Source organism: Hyla sarda, chromosome 9, assembly GCF_029499605.1.
Source record: "Hyla sarda isolate aHylSar1 chromosome 9, aHylSar1.hap1, whole genome shotgun sequence".
In the NCBI taxonomy this organism is placed as follows: Eukaryota; Metazoa; Chordata; class Amphibia; order Anura; family Hylidae; genus Hyla; species Hyla sarda.
In genome coordinates this window covers 134,288,865-134,305,357 of record NC_079197.1, presented here as the reverse complement: position 1 = coordinate 134,305,357, position 16,493 = coordinate 134,288,865, and the positions used below count along the sequence as shown (strand labels likewise).

The window sequence follows — 16,493 nt, the reverse complement described above, 5'->3', positions numbered from 1 at the left end:
GTAAAGAAGGCGTGTCGCCCCTTGAGACTAAACTTTTTCTTCTCCAGACGGAGGGAGTGCCCCCTCGTCCTTTGGGGGGGTTTAACCTGGAACAGTTTTTCTCCATATTTTTTGTATGGGCCATTATTATACTTATATACGTTTATCATATCCCCCCTTAAACGTTTCTTCTCAAGACTAAACAATTGTAACTCCTTTAATCGCTCCTCATAGCTAAGATGTTCCATGCCCCATATTAGTTTAGTCGCGCGTCTCTGCACCCTTTCCAACTCCGCAGTGTCCCTTTTATGGACAGGTGCCCAAAACTGAACAGCATATTCCAGGTAAGGCCGTACCAATGCTTTTTAAAGGGGGAGTATTATGTCCCTGTCCCTTGAGTCCATGCCTCTTTTGATACATGACAATATCCTGCCGGCTTTGGAAGCAGCAGCCTGACATTGCATGCTATTCTGTAGTCTGTGATCTACAAGTACACCCAGATCCTTCTCTACCAGTGACTCTGCCAGTTTAATCCCCCCTAAGACATACGATGCATGCAGGTTATTAGTACCCAGATGCATAACTTTACATTTATCCACATTGAACCTCATTTGCCAAGTGGATGCCCAGACACTTAGTCTATCCAAGTCATCCTGTAACTTATGCACATCCTCTATAGACTGTACCATGCTACAAGCTTGGTGTCATCTGCAAAGATAGAAACAGAGCTGTTAATACCATCCTCTATATCATTGATAAATAAATTAAACAACAGCGGGCCCAGTACTGAACCTTGGGGTACACCACTAATAACCGGGGACCAATCAGAGTATGAATCATTGACCACCACTCTGGGTACGATCCATGAGCCAGTGTTCAATCCAGTTACAAACTAAAATTTCCAAACCCAAAGACCTTAACTTACCTGTCAGAGTGATGTCACAGTACAGGGATAATAAATACACCGATGTCACAGTACAGGGATAATAAACACTGATGTCACAGTACAGGGATAATACACACAGTGATGTCACTGTACAGGGATAATAAAGTGATGTCACTGTACAGGGATAATAAACACACTGATGTCACAGTACAGGGATGGATAATAAACACTGATGTCAGAGTACAGGGATAATATACACAGTGATGTCACAGTACAGGGATAATATACACAGTGATGTCACAGTACAGGGATAATATACACAGTGATGTCACAGTACAGGGATGGATAATAAACACTGATGTCAGAGTACAGGGATAATATACACAGTGATGTCAGAGTACAGGGATAATACACACAGTGATGTCACAGTACAGAGATAATACACACAGTGATGTCACAGTACAGAGATAATACACACAGTGATGTCACAGTACAGTCATAATACCTACAGTGATGTCACAGTACAGGGATAATACACAGTGATGTCACAGTACAGAGATAATACACACAGTGATGTCACAGTATAGTGATAATACACACAGTGATGTCACAGTACAGGGATAATACACAGTGATGTCACAGTACAGGGATAATACACAGTGATGTCACAGTACAGGGATAATACACAGTGATGTCACAGTACAGGGATAATAATCACAGTGATGTCACAGTACAGAGATAATAAACACAGTGATGTCACAGTACAGGGATAATACACACAGTGATGTCACAGTACAGGGATAATAAACACAATGATGTCACAGTACAGCGATAATACACAGTGATGTCACAGTACAGGGATAATACACAGTGATGTTACAGTACAGGGATAATACACAGTGATGTCACAATACAGGGATAATAATCACAGTGATGTCACAGTGCAGGTATAATACACACTGATGTCACAGTACAGGGATAATATACACAGTAATGTCACAATACAGGGATAATATACACAGTGATGTCACAGTACAGGGATAATATACACAGTGATGTCACAGTACAGGGATAATACACAGTGATGTCACAGTACAGGGATAATACACAGTGATGTCACAGTACAGGGATAATACACAGTGATGTCACAGTACAGGGATGGATAATAAACACTGTGATGTCACAGTACAGGTATAATACACAGTGATGTCACAGTACAGGGATAATACACAGTGATGTCACAGTACAGGGATAATACACAGTGATGTCACAGTACAGGGATGGATAATATACACAGTGATGTCACAGTACAGGGATAATAAACAGTGATGTCACAGTACAGAGATAATACACACAGTGATGTCACAGTACAGAGAAAATGCACACAGTGATGTCACAGTACAGGGATAATAATCACAGTGATGTCACAGTACAGTGATAATACACACAGTGATGTCACAGTACAGGGATAATACACACAGTGATGTCACAGTACAGAGATAATGCACACAGTGATGTCCCAGTACAGTCATAATACACACAGTGATGTCACAGTACAGGGATAATATACACATTGATGTCACAGTACAGGGATAATAAACACAGGGATGTCACAGTACAGTGATAATACACATAGTGATGTCACAGTACAGAGATAATATACACAGTGATGTCACAGTACAGGGATAATACACACAGTGATGTCACAGTACAGGGATAATACACAGTGATGTCACAGTACAGGGATAATACACAGTGATGTCACAGTACAGGGATGGATAATAAACACTGTGATGTCACAGTACAGGGATAATACACAGTGATGTCACAGTACAGGGATAATACACAGTGATGTCACAGTACAGGGATAATACACAGTGATGTCACAGTACAGGGATGGATAATATACACAGTGATGTCACAGTACAGGGATAATAAACACAGTGATGTCACAGTACAGAGATAATACACACAGTGATGTCACAGTACAGAGATAATGCACACAGTGATGTCACAGTACAGTGATAATACACACAGTGATGTCACAGTACAGGGATAATACACACAGTGATGTCACAGTACAGAGATAATGCACACAGTGATGTCCCAGTACAGTCATAATACACACAGTGATGTCACAGTACAGGGATAATATACACAGTGATGTCACAGTACAGGGATAATAAACACAGGGATGTCACAGTACAGTGATAATACACATAGTGATGTCACAGTACAGAGATAATATACACAGTGATGTCACAGTACAGGGATAATAAGCACAGTGATGTCACAGTACAGGCATAATAAACAAAATGATGTCACAATACAGGGATAATAAACACAGTGATATCACAGTACAGGGATAACACACAGTGATGTCACAGTACAGAGATAATATACACAGTGATGTCACAGTACAGAGATAATACACACAGTGATGTCACAGTACAGAGATAATGCACACAGTGATGTCACAGTACAGGGATAATAATCACAGTGATGTCACAGTACAGTGATAATACACACAGTGATGTCACAGTACAGGGATAATGCACACAGTGATGTCACAGTACAGGGAAAATACACAGTGATGTCACAGTACAGGGATAATACACAGTGATGTCACAGTACAGGGATAATACACACAGTGATGTCACAGTACAAGGATAATATACACAGTGATGTCACAGTACAGGTATAATACACAGTGATGTCACAGTACAGGGATAATAATCACAGAGTTGCTGCCAAAGTACAGAGATAAAAGTGTGATTCCTCGCTCCACAGAGCAATTGTCCACAATGTCTTGGTATTGGGAAACATTAGGATTCCCCTTTACTGGAACCAAGAGTCCTAGACCAACCCCTGAAAAACAACTCTGTAGCATTATCCCTCCTCCTCCAAACTTTACAGCTGGCACAATGGGGTCCGGCAGGTAACATGACATTTGCCAAACCCAGACTCTCCCATCAGATGCCGGATAGAGACGTGTGATCCATCACTCCAGAACATGTTTCTGCTGAGTCTAGTGGTGGGGGCTTTACACCACTTCATCCGTGGTTTGGTCTCTGCAGAGCGTTGCACAATTTTTGCAGTATGAGCCCTGCTCTGTAATTTTACGTGGTCTTCACGTGGTTTAGTTAATGTGGTCTGTAAATGCTGATGGTGAGATCAAGGAGGGAAGAAATTTCCTGAAGTGACTTGTTGCAGCAGTGGCTCATAGTACAGTACCACAATGGAATTCAGTCAACTCTATAGAATGACCCTCTTTAACAATAGTTTGTAATGGCGGCTGCATTTGTGGGGGCTGGGTCTTATACACCTGGGGCAATGGGATTGAATGAGACATCTGAACTCAATCATTAAGACATGTTTCCCACTCTTGTCTATATAGTATATGTACCTGTCATTTTCTCTTATACAAAGTATTTTGCTGTCCTGCTCTGTTACATAACCCTACTTTTTACTGATTGCAATTGTATTTTCTTTATGTGATTCTCCATTGTATTCTGTTTATTTCTCGTCTCTTTATGGCGCACTCTTCCCATAGGAATGTACTACTTATGAACCCATTTCTTTATGTCACTGCCTCCATTGCTTGTTGTCTCCTAGCGGTCCACTGTGGCTGTCTGTGTTGTCTGTAGAAGCTGCACCTTCCTCCTCCTCCTCGTCCTCCTCCCCCTCCCTGCTCAGCTCTGGTCTCCCCCTCCCTTCTCTCCTCCCTCTCATTATCTGCACAGCTCCCAGCATCCTAGTGACGCAGGAATGAAAGAAAAAAACATCACAGCATCAGGACACTAATCCCAGCAAGATCCAGAGGATCCACGACTCAGCATCAGGACCACAGGACACCTGACCCAGCAGAGACCATCAGGACTGAGCATCAGGTGCATCAGGACCAAGGACAGCCACAACAAGGCCTGGTGAGTCCGACTCCATCCCTGCCATAGCTATGGGGGCCGTCCTAGATATATTTACCATTCCTCTATAGAATTTAAAACATATACAATAATTAGGTTATCTATTTACGTATATATCTATTATATATATTTATTCTGTCTATTTATTAGCTATCTATTCTATTTATCTGCCTTTAATATCTATCTATCTGTCTGTCTAGCCATCTTTCATCTATTTATTTCTATTTTATCTATCTGTCTATTTTATTTATTTATTTATATATCTACCTGTCTGTCTATTGTGTCTATCCTCTTTCTTTATTTTCTATGAATGTATTTATCTGTCTTTGATATCTGTCTATCTATTCCATATCTATCTATCTATCTATCATTTTCATATATATATACATATATCTATTTCATATCCATCTAGTTATATATCTTTTTGATATCTATGAAACTCACATCTGTCTCTCAATATCTATTCTCTGTTCTTATGTTGGTTTGGTTTATAAATTCTTTCTCAGACACACATTGTATAAGACATATGCAACAATAAATAATAGCATTTTCGGGAATCTACTGAATTATAGGGAGTAATGGCCAGTATATAGTTGGATATTAAGTCCGAATATAGGTATAAAAATGAGAGGAATGACAAGGTATCACACATATACAATGAGAGGAATGACAAGGTATCACACATATACAATGAGAGGAATGACAAGGTATCACACAGAGGGATATACAATTGTGAGAGAAATACTACAAATATCCAAATAAATTATTAAAGAAAGTCACAGAGTTAATTGCACACATGAGTACAAGGAGTGATATATACTGCCTGTGTTGTAGTATAAGAAAATGTGTAGGTCCAGTATATGATGTAGATCAAATATACCATATATGTCCAGTATATGATGTCGGTCCAGTATATGGTGTAGGTCCAGTATACGATGTCAGTCCAGTATATGATGTTGGTCCAGTATACGATGTCAGTCCAGTATACGATGTCAGTCCAGTATACGATGTCAGTCCAGTATATGATGTTGGTCCAGTATAAGGTGTAGGTCCAGTATATCATGTCAGTCTGGTATATGATGTAGATCCAGTATACGATATAGGTCCAGTATATGATGTTGGTCCAATATACGATATAGGTCCAGTATATGATATCGGTCCAGTATATGGTGTAGGTCCAGTATATGATGTCGGTCCAGTATACAATATAGGTCCAGTATACAATATAGGTCCAGTATATGGTGATGTTCCAGTATATGGTGTAGGTCCAGTATATCATGTCAGTCCGGTATATGATGTAGATCCAGTATGCAATATATGTCCAGTATATGATGTTGGTCCAATATACGATATAGGTCCAGTATATGATGTCGGTCCAATATATGATGTCGGTCCAGTATATGATGTAGGTCCAGTATATGATGTCGGTCCAGTATACAATATAGGTCCAGTATATGGTGATGGTCCAGTATAAGGTGTAGGTCCAGTATATCATGTCAGTCCAGTATATGGTGTAGGTCCAGTATATCATGTCAGTCCAGTATATGGTGTAGGTCCAGTATATCATGTCAGTCCAGTATATGATGTAGGTCCAGTATATGATGTCGGTCCAGTATATGATGTCGGTCCAGTATATGGTGATGGTCCAGTATAAGGTGTAGGTCCAGTATATCATGTCAGTCCGGTATAAAATGTAGATCCAGTATACGATATAGGTCCAGTATATGATGTCGGCCCAGTATATGGTGTCGGTCCAGTATATGGTGTCGGTCCAGTATATGGTGTTGGTCCAGAATATTATGTCGGTCCAGTATATGATGTCGGCCCAGTACATGGTGTAGGTCCAGTATATCATGTCAGTCTGGTATATGATGTAGATCCAGTATATCATGTCGGCCCAGTATATGGTGATGGTCCAGTATAAGGTGTAGGTCCAGTATATCATGTCAGTCCGGTATAAAATGTAGATCCAGTATACGATATAGGTCCAGTATATGATGTCGGCCCAGTATATGGTGTCGGTCCAGTATATGGTGTCGGTCCAGTATATGGTGTTGGTCCAGAATATCATGTCGGTCCAGTATATGATGTCGGCCCAGTACATGGTGTAGGTCCAGTATATCATGTCAGTCTGGTATATGATATAGATCCAGTATATGATGTTGGTCCAGTATATGATGTTGGTCCAGTATATGATGTCGGTCCAGTATATGATGTCGGTCCAGTATATGATGTCGGTCCAGTATATGATGTCGGTCCAGTATATGATGTCGGTCCAGTATATGATGTTGGTCCAGTATACGATATAGGCCCAGTATATGATGTAGATCCAGTATATGATGTCGGTCCAGTATATGGTGTTGGTCCAGTATATGGTGTAGATTCAGTATATCATGTCGGTCCAGTATATGATGTTGGGCCAGTATATGCTGTCGGCCCAGTATATGATGTCGGTCCAGTATATGATGTCGGCCCAGTATATGATGTCGGCCCAGTATATGATGTCGGCCCAGTATATGATGTCGGCCCAGTATATGGTGTCGGCCCAGTATATGGTGTAGGTCCAGTATATGATGTCGGTCCAGTATATGATGCCGGCCCAGTATATGATGTCGGCCCAGTATATGGTGTAGGTCCAGTATATCATATCAGTCTGGTATATGATGTAGATCCAGTATACGATATAGGTCCAGTATATGGTGTTGGTCCAGTATATGGTGTTGGTCCAGTATATGATGTCGGCCCAGTATATGGTGTTGGTCCAGTATATGGTGTTGGTCCAGTATATGGTGTTGGTCCAGTATATGATGTCGGTCCAGTATATGATGTCGGCCCAGTATATGGTGTAGGTCCAGTATATCATATCAGTCTGGTATATGATGTAGATCCAGTATACGATATAGGTCCAGTATATGATGTCGGCCCAGTATATGGTGTAGGTCCAGTATATGATGTAGATTCAGTATATGATATTGCTCCAGTATATGATGTCAGCCCTGTATATGGTGTAGGTCCAGTATATCATGTCGGTCCAGTATATGATGTAGATTCAGTATATGATGTCGGTCCAGTATATGATGTCGGCCCAGTATATGGTGTAGGTCCAGTATATGATGTAGATTCAGTATATCGTGTCGGTCCAGTATATCGTATCGGTCCAGTATATCGTATCGGTCCAGTATATCGTGTCGGTCCAGTATATGATGTCGGTCCAGTATATGATGTCGGTCCAGTATAAGATGTAGATTCAGTATATGATGTTGGTCCAGTATATGATGTCGGCCCAGTATATGGTGTAGGTCCAGTATATCATGTTGGTCCAGTATATGATGTCGGTCCAGTATATCGTGTCGGTCCAGTATATCGTGTCGGTCCAGTATATGATGTCGGTCCAGTATATCGTGTCGGTCCAGTATATCGTGTCGGTCCAGTATATGATGTCGGTCCAGTATATTGTGTCGGTCCAGTATACGATATAGGTCCAGTATATCGTGTCGGTCCAGTATATCGTGTCGGTCCAGTATATGATGTCGGTCCAGTATATGATGTCGGTCCAGTATATCGTGTCGGTCCAGTATATCGTGTCGGTCCAGTATATCGTGTCGGTCCAGTATATGATGTCGGTCCAGTATATTGTGTCGGTCCAGTATACGATATAGGTCCAGTATATCGTGTCGGTCCAGTATATCGTGTCGGTCCAGTATATGATGTCGGTCCAGTATATGATGTCGGTCCAGTATATCGTGTCGGTCCAGTATATCGTGTCGGTCCAGTATATGATGTCGGTCCAGTATATGGTGTAGATTCAGTACATGATGTAGATTCAGTATATCGTGTCGGTCCAGTATATCGTGTCGGTCCAGTATATGATGGTAATATGTAATGGGAGGTAGTGACAGGTCTATTGATCGGTGATACATTGTTGTGTGGTCAGTAGCCAGCACCAGTGACTACGATTTATTAACAAGTACTTTCCAAATGAGTTCCCCCCAGCCCTCCCCCTCCAGCCATCTACAGAACAGCCATCACTCTCCTCTCTTTCTCTATCTGCCTCTCTCCTCCTCCGTTTATATTCCTTCATCTCTCTGCCTTCGCTCACTATTTCCGCTTGTCTTCCCCTTATTTTCATACTCTCCCGATGGTTTCTGTACCCCATGCCTATATTTTAAGCCTCGGATGTATAGCTGACATGTCTCTTTATGGCCGGTTCCCCTGTTCTCTCAATGACAATACCCCTGTTGGTCTCTACGTGGCTCTCGCCTCTTCCAAAATCCTTTTTTCTCATTTTTCTGTGTCTCCATCTTTCTGATCCTTTCACATATTCTCTCTTCCCTGGTCCATTGTGTTGGGTAGCTGCTTAGATCTGGCTCATTCATTCGCCGTCCCAGTGTTTCCCAACCAGGGTGCCTCCAGCTGTTGCAAAACTACAACTCCCAGCATGCCCGGACAGCCGAAGGCTGTCCGGGCATGCTGGGAGTTGTAGTTTTGCAACAGCTGGAGGCACCCTGGTCGGGAAACATTGCTCTATCCCTTCCCTTTCTTGCAGCCTTGCAATGCTTTGCTCTTTGTGCTTGCTGTGCCCAGTCTACTTCTCTGCCCTCCCTTACGAGCCCTGGCTTGGTGCCCACGGACATTTTCAGACACAGCCTGGAATAATCTAGCATCCTGAGAGAGGCTTGTGATGGGCCCTGGCTGCCCGCCTGGCTCTGACCCACCTCTCCCTGACTATAGACTGGAGCATTGTGTGTGTGGGATACAATCAGCTTCTTGTGGTTGCATTCATGGCGTGAAAGCTGCAGAACTGTAAAACCAAGATGTTTATTAAAGACACCATCTTAAGTGTATAATACACAAGGCCCAGCCTGTAATAGTATGGTCTACATGGTGCACTGGTCCTGATACCCACCTGCACTGGGAACGTATAGCTGTCCCCCATAGAGCTGTATAGTACAGTAGAATCTCCCAATAGCAGACACTCACAGGGAATTAAAAAGTGTCCACTACTAAGAGATGTCCCCTATTGGGAAAAAAGGCTCAAAAATCTTTCTAAATGACGGAATACTGTCCTGTACTCATTCTAGAGTGTAATTACTTATAAGGGTATGTTCACACTGCCGAATTCCGCGCAGTGAACATTACCATCAGTGTGAATGGGTCTTCCGCGAGACCCGTTCGCACTGAGGAATTTACATTTCAGTCCGCCGCTGAAATTGTTCAGTGCAAAGAAAGAACAGGTTCTTTCTTTGCACAGAATTCCACGAGCACTGCATAGCCGTCAATGGTGACAGCGTAGTCCCGTGCAGTCCTACCGCTGAAGTATTTTCGGCAGTGGCCGACTGATGGATTCCGCGATACCGAATTCCGCGAGCGGAGATTCCGCAGTGTGAACGTAACCTAGAACGTGATAAAAAGCAATATTACAGGATAACCTCCCAGTGCCTTTTAATCACCCCTTATCCCTCCCCTGTATCATTTGCTCCCCCTTTATACCCTGAGCCACTTTATTCCCCCTGTGCCTTGTGCCAAATTATCCCCCTCTTATCCCCTGTGCCACATCATTTCCCATTGATGCTCTTGGGCCATTTCATTCCCCCTTTATTACCCTCTGTGAAAATTTATCAACCCCTCTTTATGAAGGGACACAGGGGGATAAAGGGGGAATGAAATGGCCCAGAGGGGATCAAGAGGAAATTATGTCACAGGGAGTAATAGGGGGGAGAATTTGGCATGAGGGGGGGTCAGGAAAGGAGGGGGCTGAATAATGTGGCCGGCAAATGTACAGAAGCTTCTGCAGGGGGTACAGCGGAGGCCTGGGCCCCTTACTGGGATATTGGCTGTACCCCCTGAATGGCGGCCCTGTGTACAAGGTAGGGCAGGCACATAAGCCTGGTTGTCCCCTATTGGGAGTGTTTTGTCCCTTATTAGGTGTGTCCTCATCCGATATTGGGAATGTCCCCTATTGGGAGGGTGCAAATACATTAAAGCGTACCCGTCAGATCCAACAAAAAATATATATTTTTTTATATATCACTCAGTACCTAATCCTGACCATGTACATATAATTTTTGTGTCTACCACTTTTTTTGGTTTTTTTTGTTACACTTTTAATTTAGCTCACTGGTCTGAATTCCTCTCAAAGGGAGGGGGCATGGCCTCACTGTGCAGGTCTCCGCCCCCTCCCTCAGTATGCTGTCTGCTCACATCTCCCCTAGCATTAGCAAAACTACAACTCCCAGCTTGTCCTCACTGACAGTAGCGGGACACAAGCTGACAGTGGGAGGATTTTTCCTCCAGCTCTGAGCCCTGCGCTCACAGCTGTCAATCAAGGAAGTGTGTCCATGACATAGGTGATGACGCATGGACACAGCAGGACTAGTATGTGTCCTAGCAGGCAGGGGGGGCAGTTGTATGAATGGCTTTTTCACTATGAAATACGGAAAATTTTCTAATGAAAGTAATTGCAAAACCTATTGGTTATACATGCTTTACAACATATCAAGTTTTTGTATCTGACAGTGCCCATTTAAGTCTTATGGGACTCTGCCAGGGAATTAAAAACTTTTCGCAATTGGGAGGTGTCTGCTAAGGGAGATTCTACTGTAATAACAAATGCACTGGGTTTTTGTGACTGGTCTGTGACTTGTATGAAGATGGTCTGTACTGGGATTATGTATCTTTCTTATTTAGATATTCATTTGTTGGAAAACAATAAGCCTTGCTGTTCTAAATTGGCAATATATGACAGTGCTACAGTCACTAATATCAGTGTTGCAAGGACAGTTCAAAGAATGAAGAGAAAAGGGGATGCTTCAGGGGAGCTAACTGGCAGAAGAAGACTAAAAGACAGATTCTGACAAAATATTGAAATAATAAACACATTTCGAGAGTCAACTATTCTCTTCATCAGCAGTATAACACCAATATTACATCCCACCCAGATAAAGCCCACCCTAAAAATTTAAGGCTCATAATTGGGGATGTTGGGGAATACAACTTTGGTATAATAGTGATCGCAATGCAGAGAAGTTGGACGACTTGTTATTGTCCTAAATGTCCAAAGAAAGGATGACCATGACGCTCTTCCCTTCCTTGACCCTTGGCTCATCATCTGGTTGGGCTATGTTACCAATTAAAGCTTGGAGGGACTTCTTGTACAGATATTGTATGATGTAACTATACATCTACTCTTGCAAAATTTGACTAAACCACAGTTATTTAATCTGTAATGTCTTTTTGACAGATTATATGGCTAGAGCATATAGTACCTTATTCTACCTATACTGGTTATAATGTGAGTGCTTTACTGTAGTCACACACCTTGCACTTCTGACACCATCCGCTGGCTCCTGTTCACACTTCCCCGCTTATCATCTAATCAAGAAATGAATAATGATGATCGGGACGGCACGATCGGGACCCAGGGGATGGCATCAGAGGTGCAGATAGTCTTCAGATTCACCTCCAGTCAAGTAAGAGTTAATTTAAATATAGCAAGGTTGTGCTATATCTTGGAAACGGCTGAACATATTGGGGTCAGGATTACATACACGGAGAAAAGATGCCCCTGACCTTCAGATGTATATGAATGGGCCTCACAATGCCTTACTATAAGCAGAGCACTCGTCTCCAACCCATGGCTGTCCAGTGCTTGGGAAACTTCAGCTGTTTTGCACCCTATGTATACTATGCCATATAAGTAGGGTTGCCTCTTGGCCGGGAGTTGTAGTTTTGCAACAGCTGGAGGCACCCCTGGTTGGGAAACATTGACCTATGTACTACTATATGGTCCAACATGCTGGGAGTAGTAGTTTTCATTTGGGGCAGCTGCTTAGCCGCAGGCTGTATCAGGTCATGCTGGAAATTGTAGTTAGTAACTAACTGCAACTCCCGAATTTAATAAAAAAAAGCGATCAAAAAGTCACATCAAAACAAAAATGGTTCTGTTAAAAACTACAGATCGGGGCACAAAAAATGAGCCTCATACCGGCCCGTATAAGGAGAAATAAAAAAGTTATAGGGGTCAGAATAGGACAACATTTTCCCCACATATGTGTATCCTGTGATATCATGCATATATATTGAATTATGCAAATTAGCATGACCGGTATTTTTTTGCAAGAAGGGTGGCATTGATCTCTGCTCCAGGACTCTATTATAGAGTGTTTAATTAGAATGACCTCTGCAGAGACTGCATTATTGTTTCCCAAGTCTATAAAGATCAACTTACTAGACCACAATGATCCTTGCACCAAGTACATGTGACTGCTCCATAGGGTGCTTCACTCTTCTACTATAGGAAAGTTTCCCAGGTCTTATGCATACGAAATTCCTACTTAGGGTGCGTTCACACTACCTTTTTACAAAACAGGAACCGGAGTTAACATATTAGGCTGGGTTCACACTACGATTTGTAACTACGGTTCCCATATACGGCTGGGAGGAGGGGGGCTTAATCGCGGCGCCCGCACTCAGCCGTATAGGGGAACCGTATTTAATGCATGCATATCGGCTGCGTTTTCGGCCGTATGCAGTTTCCCGACGGCAGGCAAAAACGTGGTCGACTGCGTTTTTGCCTACAGTCGGGAAACCGGATACGGCCGAAAAAGCAGCCAACCGGAGGCTGCGGTTCACTCCGGTCGGCTCACAGACGGGCATTAAATACGGTTCCCCTATACGGCTGAGTGCGGGCGCCGCGATTAAGCCCCGCCCCCTCCTCCCAGCCGTATACGGGAACCGTAGTTACAAATCGTAGTGTGAACCCAGCCTAACCCGACCGGAGTCATACAGTAACTCCGGCAGCTAATTTTTGCCCCATTTCTGTTTTTTTAACCGGACCTAAAACCGCGGCATACCGTGGTTTTAGGTCTGGTCCAAAACAGAATACAGGGCAAAAATAAGTCGACCGGAGTCACCGTTTGACTCTGGTCGGCTCATTGAAATGAATTAGATACAGGCTGTGTCCGGCTGGGATACGGGAGCGTACGGTTTTCGCTTCCCCCAGCCGGATCCGGTTCCCGTACTGTAAAAACGTAGCGTGAACCCAGCTTTACAGTCCCAGCTTTGATGGGACAATCCCTGACCATGAAATAGGCAAAGTGTATGAAACCCTGCTCACTAGTGGATGATTTGTGTGGACATTTGGGGGCATTCATGTTATGGGGCTTACATGCCATGATTAAATAATAGCAAACGTGATGCAACCAGATTGTATGCGGTCCAAAATATTGAGGTATGAATCTACAACACTGTGCCCATAGAATTTTATGGGCCTATAGGGGAAGATGTTTTAATACCTGTTTAGAGGAAGAGTGGTGCAATTGCCTATATATATATATATATATATATATGTGTGTGTATGAACAACTTTCACTTCTTCTGACTTACATCTCAATAATGACACTGAAATGACATGTACCGTATATATTCGAGTATAAGCTGACCCGAATATAAGCCGAGGCCCCTAATTTAACCCCAAAGACCCATCAGTGGTCTTCAACCTGCGGACCTCCAGATGTTGCAAAACTACAACTCCCAGCATGGAGGTCCGCAGGTTGAAGACCACTGCGGCCTTCGTCATCATCCAGCCCTGTCCCCCCCCCCTTTTGTTTTGTACTCACCTCCCCTCGGCAGGAAGTTAGGGTGAGCAGGTCAGGGCCATCTATGCTGCAGGGACCGTCCGGTGGGGAGGATTAGTCGTTGCGGGCTGTCCATTTTCACCGGGGGGCTCTTCTCCGCGCTTCGGGCCCGGCCCTGGACTAGTGATGTTGCCTTGACGACGACGCACAGGGACGTTGCTCATTAACGTCCCTGTGCGTCGTCTTCAAGGCAACGTCACTAGTCCAGGGCCGGGCCCGAAGCGCGGAGAAGAGCCCCCCCCCCGGTGAAAATGGACAGCCCGCAATGACTAATCCTCCCCACCGGACGGTCCCTGCAGCATAGATGGCCCAGACCAGCTCACCCTTCCTTCCCACCGAGGGGAGGTGAGTACAAAACTAAAGGGGGGGGGGGCTGGATGATGATGAAGGCCGCAGTGGTTTTCAACCTGCGGACCTCAATATCTGGAGGTCCGCAGGTTGAAGACCACTGATGAAGGGATTGACAGGCGGAGAGTTCACTTGAGTATAAGCCGAGGGGGGCGTTTTCAGCACGAAAAATCGTGCTGAAAAACTCGGCTTATGCTCGAGTATATACGGTATACATATGTTCCCTTTAAATAGACATCGGAAACCATACCTATATTTATATATACAGTATAGCATACGGTAAACCCAATGCGTCATTCCTATCTTGGCCGGGTCTCAGATAAATAAGAAATATTATGCAGAGACGTGTGTTACATTTGCTTTCCTGTAGCCACAATCGAGTTATATTAAGGCTTAGACCTTCACGGTGATACAGAGTAGACTTCAATTCCCAGGGAGATTGCAGCGTTTACGATGACTACGTTTCCCTGTGGACCATGTCTGACTGTAAAGCATTTTTACAAGGTCGACGGCAACTTTCTTTTCCAGAAGGCGGTGTTTCCCAACCAGTGTGCCCCCAGCTGTTGCAAAACTACAACTCCCAGCATGCCCGGACAGCCAACGGCTGTCCGGGCATGCTGGGAGTTGTAGTTTTGCAACAGCCGGGGGGCACTCTGGTTGGGAAACACTGCCATAAAGAAATGTAAAATTGAATCACAGGTTTCTCTATGTAGCCACGGAGCCCTTAGGGGAATTTTAATAAAAATTGTAACAAAAAAATGTTAAATGCCCATTTTGAAGAATCCTACTTTAACCCTTTGTCATGCAGTTATGTCAGCTTTGTTGATTTCTATTAAACCAAAGAAGAAACGCCAGCTACTTCTATTCCTTATGCTTCGGTCACCACTGAAGTAGTCTTCTCACCATTATATATGACCACGTCTAGCATATCCCAGAAAAAGGCCTTTGCTGTAGTAAGATGTATGGAAATGGTCTGTGACTGGTTGCCAGGGAGAGCTAACAGAGGGAAAGAGGAGAGATTCTCAGTGTGAGCATGGGACAGAATTTTTATTTTATTTCATTTGTGGTGGCCCTGTTGTTATTGTGTGGCCTCCAGTGCACACTTCATCTCATCCGCCCTTCAGGACTGTACGCCGAGGATGGCTTTTGTTAAGAGGGGGAGTTTCTGGTGGCCCGGTAAGGGTGCATGCACACTGTGTTTCTTAAGATACGGGACCGTATACGGCTGGGGAGAGGGGGGCGGAGAGTCGGGGACGGGGCAACCGCACGCTGCCATATGCGGTCCCGTATCTAATGTATTTCAATGAGCGACCGGAGTGAAACGCTGCCTCCGGTTGGCTCCGTTTTGCCCCGTATACGGTTTTCCGACCGGACCTAAAAACGCTGTTGACTACGTTTGTAGGTCCGGTCGGGAAACCGTATACGGGCCAAAACGGAGCCGACCGGAGGCAGCGTTTCACTCCAGTCGCTCATTGAAATACATTAGATACGGGACCGCATATGGCAGCGTTGTGGTTGCCCCGCCCCCCTCTCCCCAGCCGTATACGGTCCCGTATCTTAAGAAACGTAGTGTGCATGCACCCTAAAGGAGTTTCTCTCTTGTACCCTTTCTGTCCTGTGTGGCGGACTCTATTTCAGAGCCCCCTGAGTCCACCTTCATTATATGTGCCCTAAGGGGTTAAGTGACCTATGTTATTTATTCATTTGTATGTATAATGTTCA

The 16,493-nt window shown here is 43.9% G+C and overlaps 1 protein-coding gene across 1 annotated transcript in view; it reads left to right on the top strand.

The window, feature by feature from the left end:
* The first annotated feature begins 4,594 nt into the window (after positions 1-4,594).
* CLIP3 (CAP-Gly domain containing linker protein 3) overlaps positions 4,595-16,493 on the top strand; it is a 43,929-nt gene continuing 32,030 nt past the window's right edge. The window contains exon 1 of the mRNA XM_056541498.1: positions 4,595-4,791. The gene's annotated coding sequence lies outside the window, so the exon portion shown is untranslated. The remainder of the gene's footprint in view (positions 4,792-16,493) is intronic.